Source organism: Lissotriton helveticus, chromosome 4_1 (genome assembly GCF_964261635.1).
Source record: "Lissotriton helveticus chromosome 4_1, aLisHel1.1, whole genome shotgun sequence".
NCBI classification, from domain to species: Eukaryota; Metazoa; Chordata; class Amphibia; order Caudata; family Salamandridae; genus Lissotriton; species Lissotriton helveticus.
The window spans coordinates 1,846,507,083-1,846,525,443 of NC_136063.1; positions in this window are offsets into that span (position 1 = coordinate 1,846,507,083).

Genomic DNA, 18,361 nt, shown 5'->3' on the forward strand with positions numbered 1-18,361 from the left:
TTGTGTTCCTTGATAAGATTAGCAATTGCAGACCGTAGGGCCCTTCCCGGAGCATATCTTTTTAGTCAATGCTGCAGCAGCATAGAGCCCTTATTCTGAAGGGCGTTAAATACAATACACATTGCCTTTAAGAAAATTCCCAGCCCCACAGGGAGCCAATGAAGTTTCCTTAGAGCCTTGGAAGCTGAGGATCTCTGTGGTCTGTTTAATACCATTTTTGTAGCAGCCACCTGAACTCTATACAGTCTCTTGATCAAGTAGTCAGGAGCAATTAATGCTGCAGCCTGATCAGTTAGGACAGAAAACTGTTTTCTTAGTCCTCTAAGCAGTGTGAAACAAACACCAGCCACTTTGTTCACATGCTTTTCCAAGGAACGATTATCATCAGAAGTGACTCCAAGATTGCGTACAGCTTCTGAGAAGCCTAAGCCTCTGTAGAGAGTGGCCAGAAATTCATGGGTAGTGGCATTGAAATCTTGTTCGCCAAGCAGCATAAAAATTCTGTCTTACTGTCTTATCCCCATTTAATTTAAGGGCGTTTGCAATTATCCAATGTATAACACCCACTAAACAGGTCTGGAAAATGTTTACAGCATCTAGCTGATCATTATTAAAAGACAGAATCAGCTGCATATCGTCTACATAATCTCCAGCAGATCAAATCTGCAGACTTTAGCCAACGAGTGCTCCATGAGGCCAGATACCTTTCTATGAGGAACAGCTGAACAGGATTGCTTCTGTGGAGAAGAACCTAGCAGGAGCTGCCGCAAAGTCAGCTGACCAGCAAAACACCTTGAGCAGATCAACGAGCAGGTGGATTCTGGTCTCCTCTTGGTTCTCAGAGCAATTTTTCATAAACAATTTTTTAAGTCCCAAGTCCAGGACTAGAGAGGTACCACTTGAAGGGTCAAGACTCACTCAGGGAGGATCCAGATGTGGGTTCAAGATGTTTTGAGCCTTTTATGTCCAGGAAGCTCTGATCAGGAGGCCAGCCAAGTAGCCAACTGACTTTTCACAGTACACATATTGACTTGATCCTAGTATGTATGGTTGAAACATACAGAGATACTCGCTCTCTTGGATGCTTCTAAAGACACATTGATTCTTGCGTTTCCTGCAGTTGTTGAATTTGGGTGACAGTTCACAGATTCTGGAATTCATTTTGCATTGTGTGAAGGACTCAGTACAAACATTTGAGCTGATGTCTTATGCTAAGCCTTTATAGTTTGTGCGCAGAAGATGTCCCTATGTTATGGTACAAAACGCATTGGTTGTGTCCGTGTTCGCCCTTTTTATGGAAACAAAAGAATTGATGAATATTGAGAACATACACGGCTCATGATAATTTGGATTTGAATAGTAGATATGCATTGCAACTCTGTTCATTGAGCTTCCTGGGGTATTAGACCTGATGTAATTGTGCTTTGCAGATACTTGTCTTTGTTAGAGTGCTTGTCCTCCTTGCTATGCTGTTTCTAATTTTCGGGGCATTGTAGACGGTTGGCCTTGGCGATTAGCACGTTATCTTGTAAGAACTATACAGTGTGCTGTAATAGTGCAGCATAACTATTCTAGTCGTACCTCTTATTAAATGTAAACAACTTAAAAGCCCATGTCCAATTATTTAAAAACAATACATCCTGCCCTATGGTCTGTTAAGGGCCCACCCTAGGGGTGACTTATTTCTATTAAACAGCTTGTTTTAGGCTGGACAAATGAGTTATTTTGCCAAGTTGAATTGGCAGTTTAGAACTGTTGGCAGGCTGCAATCGTAGGCCTTAAACGTTTTTTTAACAGGCTACTAAAGTGTGTGGCACTATAAGTGCTGTCAACCCACCAGTAGATTTTAAGATACAGGTCCTGGACATATGGTATGCCACTTTAAAAGGGACTTATAGCTGAATTAAATATGCCAATCAGATACATGATAATTTTACCATGTCTTAGGTAGTAAGCACAAGCACTTTAGCACTGGTTAGCAGTGGTAAAGTGCACAAAGTCCTAAAGCTAACAAAATTGAAGTCAGAAAAATAGGAGGTGTGTGGACAAAATGCTTGGGGGAAGGCCACCCTAAGGCTGACAGGTCTAACATCAACCCTACCTTCATTTGCAGCAGTACCTGTGTCTCCTAGTACACACAATCCGAGAGTGCCCCTCTCTATCTAAATCCAACACGACAGAAAGTCTGGCCAGGGAATTGAGCAACCCTTTCTCTGTGATCACTCACAACATGTTCTGCTGCAGATCCTCTCCCACTGGGTCTGCTGCCCGGTGGACTAGAGAGACAAAGGAGGGAGCAGGTCCAGGTGTTAGTTTTATCTGCCAATGACAAGGTAGGCCTCTTTGAAGATAATTAAGTTTCTGGGCACTTGGGAAATGGTCACCCTGTCAGAGTAACAGAACACCTCCACACATCCAAGGCCTCTGCCTAAGCAGTGGGAGCAAGTTCACATCTCATCAAGGGGGCTATTAAACTCCTGGGTGACAGTTGAAAGCTCCTGCAAATGGGCTTTTATAAGAGGCTTTAGACAAGCAAAAAGTGACTTTCTAAAAGTACTGTTTTTACAATATTTAATACAAACCCACCTTTACCAATGCATTGGGCTGGTTATAAATATTTATAAGTCCAAGAATTAATTTTGTACAGCTGTTTCATAGACAGAAATTGAATTATTGCAATGCTTAATATTATAGCCCAATGATTTCCTATGGATCAGCTAATCCTGCTGCAGTGCAAATAGCGTTTAGGGCCTTTCACTGTAAGGTTATTTTACACTAAACATTTACATGTCCTGCTTTAAATACCATGCACCTGCCTTATTGGGCATTAAAGCCTACTTAGGCGTGACATAATATTTAAAAGGAAGGTTTCCACCTGTCAAAAGGGGTTATTTTGACAGGTCGAAGTTACAGTTTTAAACCTGCACAGACAGACTACATTAGTAGGCTTGTGGTCATGCTATGCACTGTCCCTCTAGCAGTGTTACAATGTGTGCTAACGCCCACTCTTGATATTTAACATTGGGGCCCTGATTTTACTTTGAACAATATACTAAGGACTTACAGGTAAGTTAAATAAGCCAATTTGAAGTATAGCTGATTTTTCCATGTTTACCGATCAGAGCAATTGCACAAAGTACACACAGTTAAAAAACCAGCAGCATCATTCCAGAAAATGGGGGTGATCATGCAAAAAGAGTCCATTATTTATTCATTCCGCGTCTGCCCTCAAATGAAATAATAATATGCATAAAGTCTTGATGGGCAGAAAAACTGACTTCTAGACATAATCTTTTCAGTACTGAAACGTACTTTAATGTCTAACAAATGCAGGTCTGTGACCCAGTCAGGCATTTTTCCATGTAGCCTTGGTATCAGATAACAATATATTTAAGCCCTTGGGATCAGATTTTATCAAACTACATACAGAAGTGCAATTCTACTAAGGCACTGCAAAACTACTGCCAGGGAAAAATACATGTTATTATCGTTTATAGAGTTACCATGCAATGAAGATGGAAGCAATGCCTAATGAGACAGCTGCAGAAAACGTGTCACTTACAAGGTTTTGTTGCTTCATGCTAATTCTTGCTGATGCTGATACGTAGGCACACACACACACACCCACACGCACATTTGTATATACTTAAGAACCTTATATCGTGTGTAGTAATTAGAAATGTTTATGTTCTTTTCAATTCATGTAACCTGGTCTACTCTTGAGCTACCGTGCATTCTAATTAATATTTGTGTTCACATAATATCTGATTTTACATTGTGTTGGCCAAACAAATTGTATATGCACATCATTCAATCCAGTGAAACTCAGACCGATGGTGACTTTTTTGACACTCGCTTCATATTTTGTTACTGTCGTTTCCTCCGCAGTTCCTCCGATTAATTGTCATTTGGCAAAACTATCATAGCAAAGTTTCCCTTGAAGGTGTGTTTCACACAAGGCAACTTTAAGAAAGAGCTACTCTAAACTTCCGTGTGAGAGATAGGACGAGACACTTATGTATTTACCGCATGCTAATAAATATTGAAAGTTTCCAAACTCCATAACATGCCGATGAATCCTTGTAGAGAAAACACTGCTTCTGTGCTGTAGACGTAACAACTGTTTCACCAGATTGTCGCCACTTGTTGAGTTGCAAAATATCCAATAAGTCCAGTAGAGAAATCTGGATTGCAGGAATGAAGTCTATTTCCAACAGCACAGTACACGTACTGGTCAGTGGAGCACTGCATGACAAAAACACACATTTCATTCGAGAACTGTACACGACTAGTCGATAATTAAAGACACAAATACCAATAAAGAAAAGAGAAAACAAAGGGGTATCAAGATACAACAGTAAACTTACACTTTTGGTGTAGGTTTACTCCTTTTTTGCTATTCACAAACTACATGTATAGTTTAACATGTAGTATTTTTAAAACGATATAGAATGTCCTATTTTACTGTGGAGTGCTCCACAGTTGTAAGGATACTACACGTAAAACTATACTAGTGATTTGTGAATAGTAAACAAATAGTAAACTTACACCAAAAGTGTAAGTTTACCTTCATGAATAGTCTCCAATACCTTTATGATGTTTTCTATTAAACCAGAATGCAGCCTTAATGTCACATTTTGGCCATTTGCAAATGCAATGCTAAACAGGCAAACAAGGTTAATGAGACAGAGAAAATAAAAACTGATGGTTGTAACAATCATATAAATCTAGCCATTAGTAATTACAGTCACTGGCAAATAATGTCACCAAATTTGAGTCCATCCTCTATTATGCCACTTTGTCAGTACAGAGACCAATCATATGTAATTCAATCTTGGCCTCGCCACAAGCCACATTCTTTCTTAATTGAGACATTATTTTTATTAGTTTAGTAAACAGAGAGTCACATATCAATTACACAGCTTTTTCACCTACAACCCGAAGGGTAGCAGCACAGTCTTATGTTGTGACAAGAAAACAAAGCTCCAACACCCCCTCCACCTCATTATCCGACTATTGGTATATAAGTGTCTCTCGCCTCGAAATGCTCTCCTAGTACCTCCTGCGCACCACTCCGGCCTGTGTCTTTGTCCCTGCCCTTGGGTACTAGGCCGTGGTGGTGGTACTAGACCGTGGTGGTTCTTGAAGAAGCAAAGATCAGGTGTAGAAATTTGCGATATTTGGGGCAGGTCAGTTCCATTGAATTGCACAGACAGGATGCTTATAAAGTGAGCCTACAGTTTGCAATAAGTGTCCAGCTTAAGTTCGGCAGCTAGTGATAGTTTGTCTATGTCCAATATGAATCACAATTTATGTAACCATGTCTTGTGGTCTGAAACCCTGTTCGTACCCCAAAGGGAGAGGATAGTCTGTCATCCGCATAGGTTTTTATGGGGTATGTCAAGGGGTTAGGTAGGCCTAACAGTGGATATGCAGGGAAGTGTGGGATTTGCATGTCAAAGGCTCTGTCGATGTCATCCAGTATTTCCCCTCAGTACCGGACTAGCTTCGGGCAGTCCCATAATAGGTGCAACAGGGTTCCTGCATTCCCACAGCCTCCCCAGCATTTCTGTTTTTTTTCTGAGTTCCATTTCAGAACCTGGGCGGGCATCAGATACCAGTAACTGACAATTTTGAAGGCTGATTCAGTGCTAAATTAACGCTTCAGTAAAATAACCAGTAACTGTGCCTGTGGAACTGAAAAAAGTTAATAATTGAAATAAATGAGAAATAAGTTGTGATTGAAATTCCTTGTAAAATTCTACTAGAATGCCATCTGGTCCTGGGAATTTTTTTAGTTTAAGAGATTTAATAGCCTCGGTGATAGGCAGATACAATTTACTTTTAGTTACAGGGGAAATTTTAGGTAAACCACATGTAGATAAGAAAGAACCAATTACAGAAGAATCATCAAAATTAGGTTTATTATATAGAATAGTGTAAAAATTTAGAACTTCATTTACAATATTGTTTTGTGAAATGGCAATTTTCCCATTGGGACTATGAATCAAATTTATCTGAGATCTATCTTTTTTAACACATAGATAATTAGCTATAGCCGTCCAGATCTATTAGTATTAAAACAAAATTTGGCTTTTGATTTGTAGAGTTGAATACCAGCTCTTTTGCTAAGAATGGAATTAAATTCATATCTAAGTTTTTGTAATTTCAACCTATACTTGTGGATCATTAGAAGTAATAAGCAGCCTTTCAAATTTTGCAATTTTGTTTGTCCAATTCTTTAATTCGTAAATTAAAAATTGTATTTTCATGTGCCATTAGAGAAATAGAAGCACCTCTAATATAGGCGTTAAAAGCATCCCATCTATTAACCATTGATGTAGAACCTTCTGAATTATGATGAAAATAATCATGAATAGCATCTAATACTTTCAATTTATTTTGTTCATTAAGAACAATATCAGTATTCTTTCTCCATCTGGATTGTGATTTATAATTTGAGTTAGCCTGGAAAACAAAAGATATTAAAGCATGATCCGATATATTACCAATGGTAGGATTAACCACAGAATTAATTATTTGTCTGGAAATTAGCAAATAATCAAGCCTCGAGTGTGAATTATGGAGATTAGAGAAAAAGGTGAACATTTTTTCTGTGGGAAAATGTAGTCGCCAAATATCAACAAATTTTGTAGTTTTAAGGAAAGTTTTGAAAGTAAAAAAAGCTTTTGGAGGACAAAATGTAGTAAGAGACGTTATCGCCAATAGAGGATCAGAAATAAGGTTGAAATCACCTCCAACTATAAGAGGAACATTACCTAACTTGAGTACTTCACTGGTTAAATTAGACCAACACAGAGGATCATCAGCAGTTGGACCATAAACATTAATTAACAACGTAATAGAATCATACATTTTAATTTTAACTATGACATATCTACCTTCTGATTCTGATGATTTACTTAAAATTTGACAATGTAATCTTTTAGCAAAAATAATAGCAACACCATTTTTCCTACCCTTGGCCCAAGAGGAGACAATAGTATCAACCCACTTTTTTTCATGCAGTCTAGTATCTTATCTTCAATATGTGTTTCCTGAATAAAACAAATATCTGCTTTACAACTTTCTAAATAATCTAAAATCTTTGTGTGTTTTACCGGATGTCTCAAACCGTTGACATTTAAAGAGGTTATTTTAACATTATGAACTTTTGCCATAATAAAATAGAGAGAAAAAAGAATGAGCTGAGAAGAGGAGAAAACGTTGAAGAAAAGTATAAAAAGTTAGTAGTTCTAGAATATTGTGTAAGTAAAAGAAGGGAAAAGAAAAAAGACAAACAGACATTAAAAAGACGACCACAAATAAACATGTATAACAGAACTGAAACGCACACGCGCTTTACAAGCATGACCAACCGTTGGAGCCCAACTTGAAGTAGTCAAGTAGCAGAATCATGCCTATCCATAGAATACTGTGAGTGTTGTTCCAAGAATAACTTTAGATCTTCTGAATGCTGAAAGGACTTTGAAAGGGTATCTTTCCAAATTCGCATTGTTGAAGTGTCAAATAGGCCATATTTAAAACCAAGACTTCTCAATTGAGGATGAATGTCAGAAAATTCCTTGCAAATCTTAACAGTCTCTTTAGGAAGGTCTTGGTGAATGAAGTTCTTAATGCCATTAACGATTGAGGATGGTATTTCTCGTGCCACTTTTCGTATCATGACCAAATGATGATGGCGCAAAACCTTAAAAATCTTTGTCTAGGCTTAGTGTGTAGAGGATTGCGATGAGATGGAATCCTATGTGCTTTATCAATCTCAAAGGTCTCTGTAAATGTAATGTTTAACAGACCAGGTATCAAATGTTCCAGATATAGACTACAATTAGCACCTTCAACATCCTCAGGTAGATTAAAAATATGCAAATTGTATTGCCTATTATGATTTTTCATGTCCAGGAGAAGAGTAGACATAGGGAAAATGTTGCCACAAGTGGTGTGAAAGCATCAATTTTAATTTTGTTATCTTGCATTTTATAGAGTTATCTGAAACTTTCATTGACATACTAGCCATATCCTTACGTAGGCTTTTAATCTCTGATGCAATAGTATCAGTGCTGGTAAGCAATGCCTGAATCTCGTCGAGAATTAATGCCAATGAGGGTTCACTAGATTCCACCACTTTAGATTTTGCAGGGGGCGGAGACGTTTGTTGTTTCCTTCTATTATTAGGGTTCTGCGCATTTCTATTCTCCATTTTCATATAATAAAGAGCGTGGAGCAAAGACATGTAAAGAATAATGAAGTACTGTGAAAGCAGAACAAAATACTGCAAGAATTATGCAGGTGCAGCAGCTTAATTAGCCTGTGGGTGTGGTAAGGCCAAAGCCAGGCCATTTCCTGAACACTTGCTCCTCCTTCCTGACAGGAACTCTGAGCAGTACTCCAAGGCAGAGATAGTAGAAGAACCAGAAGAAAAGTACGTTTAGCAGCGTGTTTTTCCTAAAAAAAAAGGAAACCACAGCATCAGGAAAGTCTTTCTGAGTAGTTTAAGTATGGTTTCCAGTTATTTCCGACTGGAATAATTAAATTCATTGATAAAAACGAGCTGCCTCGTATCGACCTCACACAGTGGCGGCCATCTTGGATTCGCGTGCTTGTGCGAGTGTAAATGTACGTCCTAATTCCCCCTCCCATTTCCTTCTTCCTGTGTCCTTCTCTTGTGGTTGAGGTAGGGCCAGGAGGGTGTAGAGTTTAGAGAAAAGGCATCTGTCACTGCATTTGAGGAAAATCCACATCTCAAAGGGCAACAGCAGCCTCTGTGCATGGGGTTTAATGGAAGGATAGGTTATCTAGTCTCTGATTTGTAAGTAGTGTATGTGGTCAGCTTCCAACAGTTTAAATTCTTTCTTCAAGCTTTCAAATGGGATGATCCCATTTCTGTCATAGAAACAGCCCACTCTATTTCATCCACCCTTATGCCATCAGGAGAAGCGTTCTGGATGCAGGTAGACTCCTGTATGGCGAAAAGGGGTGTTAAGGGGAGGTAAATGTGATTGAACCTCATTTTTCAGTGACACTACCCTATACTATCAGGGTGGTTTTGGCAATAGGGGAGAAGTACAGGCCCCACGCTCTATGCTGTCTGGGAACCCATGGGAATTTCCAAATGTGTGTACCATCTATTACCTGGTTCATGAAGCACCAGGGCTTTTCCGTGGCAGTACTGCCCCTTTCTACCATAGATACGAGGCCCTGTCTCCTGCTGGCCCATAAGAATGCTATTTCTGCATGTGGAGCTTATTCCTGTCCCACACATATTTGTTGATTTAGAGCTGCAGAGACTGGGTTCTGGGGTGTCAGTGGTAGGGATTAGAAGACAAACAAGATTTTGGGAAGAGTAGTCATCTTGACTACCGCCACCATGCCCAGCCAGGAAAGGTGATGGTGGCACTAATTTGCAAGTTGAGATCGCATTGTAGTGAGGAGATTGCAGTATGCTATTTCAGCTGTCTGGGATGTAGTGGGATCAAGCTCCACCCCAAGGTAGAGGATGTGATTGTCTGTCCATGCAAACAGATTTTGCGCACAGAGTTACATTTTGTGGGATTGAGGTGTTATATTCCCAAGTTAGGTCCTTGTAGCGAAGCAGCTTATTTCTTACATTGTCCTCACACATGACATTTTCAGCTCTGACCTTTTGCACATATTGTCGTTCACAACAATGTTGGATTCATTTTTCTGAAACTAAACTTGTTTACACATCTAGCTTCACAAAACTTAATCACAATGCCCTGAGCATCATGTAAAAGTTCTCATTTCACACTATGGACAAATCTCATCACTATCGTCTTCCACAGGGGCGACAGGGCTATCTACATATCCATAGCATCAATAATCTATAGGCACATCGAAAGGCTGTTTTCTATTATAAAAGATGAGCATCCCGATAGATTAGCAGAGGAGGCCCTTCCACAGACACCAAGGTCCTTGCATGCTGAGAAATCACCATGCAGATGACACTTTCACTCAAACTCAACTAACATACGAAATAGTCCCTAGTTTAACTCTGCCAGTCCTGTGTAGCTTCTCAGTCCTATTCCAACAGATGAGTAACCTCACTGCAGTATGGCTTCTATCACCAACCGCTATTCACTTTCCCCCGGGGAATTTTCCGGATAACATAAAATGGGACACTAACTTTTTTTGTTAAACATAAATCGAAAATCAATATTTATCACCAAACTAGTCAATAATAACCATCCATTGCTACCAGAAAATGAATCCAGCGGCTTAACAGCAACAAGTACTCCAATACCATATACTCACCTGGGCCCATAAGGACACACTCACACAACCTGGCAATAAACAGCTGGAGTCAATTATTTATGATTTTCTACCATTTCAAGTTTAGTCACCTTTTATTCTCAACTAATCTTTCACTAATCAAAAAGTTCTTTCCTCTGGTCAATGGACCATTAGTTGAACTAGTTGATGGTGAAATGACATAAAATAATCTTCTTTACATTTATGAAATGACCACAGACTCGGGACATATTTTAAATTTGTATCTAATAAATTTCATGTAAACCACTTACAAAGTACAGTACAGTCTGCGTCACTCGTAGGAAGGAAGATTCAATTAATCAATCATCAAACACATACTTCATAGAATTGCAAAGATAGAGAGAAAGAACACAGGCACAATCACAGAAAATATAATTACCTAAGATGGTGTGAAAACCAACCCCCTGGCCAAGGAGCTGGGAAGGGTCCCCCGGGAAAGATTCATTTATTTATTGATTTATTTAAAAAGGTTTATATAGCGCTGGCTAGACCCGGAGGTATCAGAGCGCTTTCCATGAGCATCAGATCATAGTTACAGGTTACATTGTTACAAAGGTTACACAGTTATTAGAGCATGGCAACATAGTTACTTGTAAGGTCAAGATAAACAATAAGCACAAATACTTAAGGGGAAAAGCAGGCAAGGGGAAAGATTCAGGGGAGAGGGGATGGAGCTGGGGAAGTAGACAGGTAATGAAGGCTGGAAAGAGGAGGGGAGGGCAAAGGACACCGCATGGAAAGAAGAGAAGAAGGCCGACGGGGACACAAACCGGTAGACGAGTCAAAGCAACGTCCAAAGTCCAGTAAGCTGTGATCCCAGGGGAAGTTGTATCACTTCCCTGTCTCGGTTGCGGGAGGCTCCCTTTACGCAGTGGACTCTCTCAGAGCGGTCTCTGAGACTCAAAGGCCTACATACTGGATCCTTCCCCAAAAAGGGGAGAGGGAGTGCTTTGGCAAGGGGTGCCATACCATACCTCAGCTGTGAGTGGCTCCCTTGGCGCAGTGGACTCTCTCAGTGCGTACGCTGAGACTCCAGAGTATAAATATTGGATCTTTCCCCAACAAGGGGAGAAGGAGTGCTTAGTCAAACGGCACAAAGGACAGGGGGCTAGGCAGACTAGCAGGCAAGGTGAGAGATTCAGGGGAGAGTGGATAGGAGCTAGGAGCTAGGGAAGGAGACAGAGAGAGAAAGAGTACTAAATGGGAAAAAAAATAATTAATGAGTTATTATGTAGCGCTGGCTAGACCCGATGGAATCAGAGCGCTTTACTGAGGGACAATAACGTTGCAATTTACATCAGTTAAAAGTTACATAAGTATCAAGAAAAGCATTTAAGAACATAGGGGACAAGGTGAATGGAGCAAGGAAGGGTAAGGGGATAGGGTAAAGGGGTAGGAAGAAGATAGGATCTAGAGACGAGGGGAAAATCTGCCCAAGGTCTGGCTGGGTAGGTGACGGCAGGGAGGGGAGTCCACTACCCATCTCCTCTTTAGCTATATGGTAGCTCCACCGGGCATCAGCCAAATCGCTAGGTCTCCACAGTCTGGGGTAAGTTCCGCCGGTTCCAAGTCCTGATGTGTAGGCAGGTTAGGGGCTAGGTTCAAGGTCTGGTCAATGTCCAGTTGTTTTCCCAGGGAAATAAAACAATGTGTAGGTGACCACTATGGAAGCCAGGTCAGGCAGGGGACTGTACTGTACACTGGTACACTGGTGGCCATCCTAAGGTCAGGCATCAAGCCGTTAAAATCAATATTCAGGACAGGGGCTGCCAGAGAATAAGACATGCACAAGCACATACCAATGTGAGCACACACTCTTATATGCACACTGATGCACACAGACACGCACATAGCCAGAAATATCCAAGAACACAAACACACATAAAATGCCATGCACTAATACAAAAACACCCATATGCATGCACATGCAAACACCATCACATGCACAGACATGCACAAGGACACACAAATGCATTCACTCTCATACACGCAGACACCCACAAAACACAAGCACACATACAGAAAGTATCAAAATCCAAACACACATACAATCACATACTCCAGATCAAAAATACCCAATGATGTTCACACAAATACATGCACACACACACACAATCACACGCACAGACGTGCACAAACACATAACAAATGTGCGTACACACTCTCATACGCGAACAGAGGGCGCACATACAGAAACATCCACACGCACACATACAATCCCATGCTCTAATACAAAAACACTCAAGTACATGCACACACCATCATAGGCACAGACATAAGCACACATACAGAAACATCTGCGCGCACAAACACAAGCACACACAGAATCATGTGCTCTAATACAAAAACACCCAAATACATGTCCGCACCATCACACGCAGACATGCACAAGCACACACAAATGTGAACATAGTCTTTCATACACGCACAGGTGCACACACACACGTGCATCCGTACACACCCCCTTATACACGCACAGATGCACACACAAAAGCACTCCCATGACATTTCTCCAGGACTGCCGCAGCATTGATGGCACACAAAGGCAGAGTCAGCGGTACCAATGTCCTGAGGGCGCCGCCATCTTAGGACCAAGCAGTTGACCTATGTTTTAGCTCAGTCGGGTATGTTCCTCATAAGAGAGCAATGGGTGCACAATGATGGTCGCACTGTTGGCCCAGGGTCCGTCCAGATTCCACCAGGTCCCAGGAGCTCGCAGGGTGGTCAGCGGCGACCGTGCCAAGGAAAGCACCGGGTTCCGCTGTACTGTGGCGCAACAGGGGTTTCCTCCGCTCGAGACAAAACGACTTTCACCCTATGTGCTTTGCAAGTTAATGGCGGGCTGCGACATTTATGGAGAGCTAGGTATCATTTTGTCTACAGTGCTGCTAAGTCCGCGCCACAAGCAGTGTCAATACGCCTCAACCTTTTAACCAGGCTGACACTTCCATATGGGAATCTCCGCGGGCAGGCTTCTGTGCAATACGGCCATCCCCGTAGGGTGTTCATGCCCTGGCTGCCATTTTGTTGCCTGTGTCGGAGCATGCTAGGGGCACAGCGTTGCCGGGCTGGTCAGCGTGCACATAGCGCTTCAGCCCCTCCTCACCTTCGTAAAAGCCTGCAGTTGGCCGGTGGTCAGCGTAGGCGATTCCTCCTGGAGCAAAGTGTCTGGCGGGCTTGCGGGTCAAGGGCAGTGGTGGCAGTCAGTTTCCGGCCACCGTCTTACTTGTGTCACTGCCAGGGCAGTAATGAGCAACAGGAGTAGACAGCATTTCCTGGCAAAGTTCCCCAGTGTCCGTACACCCCCACATAGTTACTCTGCAGTGCACCTTAAAGGGGCCAGTGCTCACGGTGTTGCAGCAATGTCTATCCCCACATAATATTCAGGGCAAGCAAACAATCCTGAACTATGGAGCGGACACCTCAGGTCGCAAAGTGGGCAGTCTGCTCTCTCCTTGCAAACCAGCCTCAGATGCCTGCCCCAGTAGAAATGCCTCAGTCACTCATTTAATAGAATGGCTCATAGCTACAGGTGTCCACTTTTCCTCACCGTAGCTCGTATTGCAGGCTAAGGCTTAATGACACAGCCTTTCAAGCTTCCTCAGCCACGCGATCCGCAATTCAGTTCATGCACTCCCTGCTCTTCACGAACAAAGGACAGATCACAGCTGGACTCTCCCCCGCTCTCAGCGAGGTACAAAGCCGATGGGACAGCGCTCCAGATGTGCATATAATCAGGCGCTCCAGGCAACGCACAGCCCCTTTAGCTCATCACAAGAGAGCCATGGGAGGTAGTGTCGGATCAGCCGGGTATCTGCCGTTAATGAGTCTTGCGGCTCCGGGGATATATATACTGGGCTGAGTCTTCTCAGACTCAAACAAAAGAGGAGTCCACCATCTTGTGCAGGCAACCCTCCCAGCTCAATACCGCTATTATCAGGGCATACACAGGGCAGTCGCTGAGTCTCCGCCTCCCAGGGTCGGTAGGGTCCGGTCGCTGAGTGATAGCCACCACGATCAGTGGGATACGGATGGTTGTGACAGGATTTACGGGCTCCGGGCCGGGAGCCCCGAAGCTAAGCATCCACCATTTTGCCAGACTTCACATGGTCAATACGCCGTCAGCACTAATATCTCTGCGATGATAGATCGGAGTAGGATAGAAGTTAGCTCCAGGGTATCTGCCTGTGTTCCAGTTGTGGAATCGATGGTTTAGGTGGCAGAATATGGCATCAGAGCGCTTCTCAGGAGGATGTAAAGAGAGTTCACCACGGAGCTTCAGCTCTGAGTGGCCATCTTGCTGGGGTCTGACCCCTCCCACTCTTTGGATTGGCTTTCGTGTGTGTCCTTCAAAAACCAAAGCCTGCAAATAGCTACTAGTGGGTGCATGCCCCACCTTTTCCCTCAAGTTCACTCCCATGGAGTATTGCTTTGGGAGCGAGCAGAGATGAGCATGCGCTCCTTACATGCAGTGCTTCAGGACAGGAATCAGGACAGGATAGATGACCTCTCTACCACCGACGCTTTCGTAGCACCCCTCTCTGACACTATCTTCCTCCTCGAGATTCTTCCGCGATCTTCTTCTCTGTAAATTAATTTAGGATAGATGGGTCTGCATTCAATTCTTCATCAGCATTTCTCATCACCCCGACAGCATTCCAAGCTTTGCAGCATTCAGCAAATCTCTGCCTAACTAACTAACTAAGACTACCTCAATTATAACTAGGCTTTCCTGTTTTCAGTTTCTATTTTTGGTTATTTCTGGTGGGGTTTTTTCAGTGTTTTCAATATCTTAAGAAACAGTTGTTATCAGTGGTTACACATTTTCATGCCACTAAAAACAACAGAAAAAGTGTTTTTCCGGGGTTTATGGAACGTTTCCTTTTATTTTCGCTTGCTTTCTGCACTGAAAGAACATGGTATATAGACAGTGTACTTATACTGTATATGAGGTCCAAATAGATTTTTGTAAATTAATCTTATTGTAGTACACCATACAATACTTCTTCAGTGAGTCTTTGGGTCATGTGCACTCGCCCTTTCCTTCCCATGTAACTTCTGTGAAAAGGCCCTCTCAGCATTCTTAGCCCATTGGGCTGAGGACCATCAGCTAAGGGACACAGTTTAGTTCCTGTGCATTAGAAACCAGTGCACCAGAATGGACTAAAAAGTCAATAGCATCCCTCATTAACTCTTAAGATTGTAAAGATGCTTTCAGCATACCATCTAACAAGTGGCAAGGATCTACTACAGACAAGGGGACATGATTATCACACCATGCTTATTTTCAATTTTAGTCTTTTAGTACATTGTTAAATGATCCCACCCCTTAAGTTTTATTCATAAATCTTTATTTCCACCCATATTCATATCATAATTGAAACAAACTTATAATTGTCATGTACTTCTATTCATCCAGAGGACTTTGCTACTGGTTCCCAGGGTATGTATCTTTTTCGTCCTTGGACTGCGTTCAAGAGTCACATCTCTTCTTCCGGCTTAGTCATACTTTGCATGTGCGGAGGTCAGGTGGTCAACAGACTTTAGACTCATATGAAAGGCCAAAATACGCACTAATAAAAGAGTCAAAAAGACATATGGTAATTAAAAAAATAAATGGTTTCACTGTATACCACCTATCTCTTCTCTAAACCCATTTTTTAAAAATAATGCTTTCCCCGGAATTAGCATTAGTAAAATAATTGTGTTAGTTTCAGCAAAGCAAATGCTAAGCAGGTGAGCGTCCAAGCCGCCATCTTACTAGTGTTTGCTCATGCGCAAGAAATTCCCTCCAAGCGACAGCTCATCATACTGCGTAGATGCAACTGACGCATGCGCAATAAAGATTTCCCGTTAGCAGCCATTTTAGAATTTTGCTCAAGTTATTTATTAGTAATACACGTAGGCAAGCTTCTCTATCTTTTATGTTCAATGTTATGCATATTAATTTACACAATACGTGGTTAATACAATATTAGAAGTTAAATGAGAGGATTGCTTCAGAGCAAGTCTTTTTTCTACGAGTCCTTGCTCCATCAGTGAGGGGTGTCCAGTTTGAGACCAAGACGGGGTCCTTCAATCTATCCCATCAGGTAATGGTGATGGATCGTCCCTTGGAGGCATTCTTGGCTCTACACCAACACACACTCTAGGTACACTTAGTATAGGTTTCGCATAGTAGGAGTATGCTCGATCACTGCCTTGTTTTATATGCCTGCATATATACAATGTTTTACCATCATGGTAGAACTATATCTACTATTTACACTTTTGGTGCTTTTATTCACGTTTATCTGCTTCTGTCTACTAATCATTGCAGCACACATATTTTATGCAAGAATAAGGTTGTTTCAATAAATATTATTGGAAACGTACCAATGTGTAGTCTCTATATATTTATCTGAGAATCAGTGAGCTTGGGTGACTGAGTGAAAATTTCTGTACTGTTTCCTCAATCCCTGAGGGGTGAGGGTTGTCATGTTCAATGGATGCCAGAAGACCATTCGCTCCCTGATAAGTTAGGGGGGGACTCATAGTGGCATTGTGAGCTAGCTGTCTGTAAGCCAACATATCCTGCAGGCGTGTCCAGAATCAGTGTTGACACCAGGCTCCTAGTATATGTTGTCCAAACAATGTGTGGATCCTACAAGTTAGTTGGAACTAAACAGAGGTATTCTCAGATTGAGAATCTGTGATTTGTGGAGATGACCTTGAACCCCGGGATTGCTTAAAAAGGTGCAGTTCGGCCTCTAGGGCATGTATTGAGGATATATGGTCAATGGGCGGTGAAATCACGTTGGCTGCACAGAGACTGATGGTATGCTCAGTGTCCCCAAATGGAACCCCGATGATTTTGGCTTCCACCTGTACTCATTGGGGGAATTGCTCCAACTAGAAAGGAAACAAGAGTGGGGACAAAGGACATCCCTGTCATGTCACTTTTCATTTGGGAAATAGGTCAGAGGAGACCATTTTCACTCTCAACCTGTCCTCAGGACAGCTATACATACTCTGTATCTAGCACAGAATTTATCACCAAAGCCAAAATGTTTCAGATTAGCAATTAAATAGGGCCAGGGAACCCTGTCAAATCTTTTTTCCATGCTTATAGCTAACAGGATTGTCTCTCTCCTGGAGCGTTGGACCATAGCAAAGAGCTGTAAGGTACGTGTGGTGTTGTCTACTCATTGCATGTACGAGATGAAGTCTGCTTGATTGAGCTTGATCAGGCTGAGCATGTATGCAATGAGTCTAATCATTAGTATACCTGGGAATAGTTTTGCTTCGATGTTGAGGATGGAAATGGGTCTGTAGGAGCTGAAGCCAATCTGTCCTTCCCAGATTTGTCAAGAACCCTGAGGGAGACCTTAAGCATAATCATAGGTAGCTTTCTAGTGTCTGCAAAGCTATTGAGATATCGAATATTCTCATAAGCATGGGGGCCAGGGTGTGGCAAAAGGGCTTGTAGAAGAGAGGTGAGAAGCCATCTGGGCCCATGGGCTTTAATGGCTCCAGGCTGGCTATGGCAGAGATTATCTCTTAAAGTCTGATTGGCTCCTCCATTTTTATCACTTCCTCTGTAGAAAGTCTAGTGCATCAGGCCTGACACAAGTATGTGGATATCTCGTCATTAAGGTGCTGGTCAGAATAGAGAGTTTAACAGAAATCCCTGAAAACTTCTGCTATTTGTTGACCCCCTGTGTCCTCCTCCCCTTGCAGCTTTTATAGTGTGTGCGTTTTCCCACTGAACCTGGGAGTGCAAGTATTGTGCAAGCAGTATGACTCATTTGTTACCTCTGGCATAAAATGCATGCGTAGGTTACATCAGAGCATGCACTTCCCTGTCTAGGCATAGTCTTCTGAGGTTTGAGCATGCCTTTGTTCAGTTCTAGCCACACTCTTGAGACACCTGTGCATTTATAAATAGTCTCCGGTTCCTTCATAATTCCCTCCAAGTGCATCTGTTTGTCTCTTTGCAATTGATTGTTCTGGGCTGACAGGGCTATGAGCTCCACCCTGAACACGGTTGTCTGACAGGGACATTGGATTT